Here is a 297-nt window from a genome sequence, read left to right on the forward strand (position 1 = left end):
AATGATCACTGCGGTAAACTGTAAAGAGGACAATGCAAATGTCAAATATGAGCAACAAAATTCACCCCTATTTCCGCGGCCTACCCAAATTCACTGGGACAGGCCCTCTGCCGACGCCCCGGAAACCCCCGCCCCGCGCCCGCAGCCAAGGACTAGGTAAGCAGCGCACTACGGCTGTTCCCCGGCCGGGCGGGGAGGGGCGGGGAGGGGCAGCCCCGCCCACCGCTCCGCTGCAGCCAATAGCGCCTGCGCCACGGGGGCGGGGCTGCCCCTCTGATTGGGCACCTCCGGAGGCGG

The sequence above is a fragment of the Mirounga angustirostris genome, unplaced genomic scaffold (genome assembly GCF_029215605.1).
Source record: "Mirounga angustirostris isolate CCGP_5_RB_7025 unplaced genomic scaffold, mMirAng1.0.hap1 SCAF_17, whole genome shotgun sequence".
In the NCBI taxonomy this organism is placed as follows: domain Eukaryota; kingdom Metazoa; phylum Chordata; class Mammalia; order Carnivora; family Phocidae; genus Mirounga; species Mirounga angustirostris.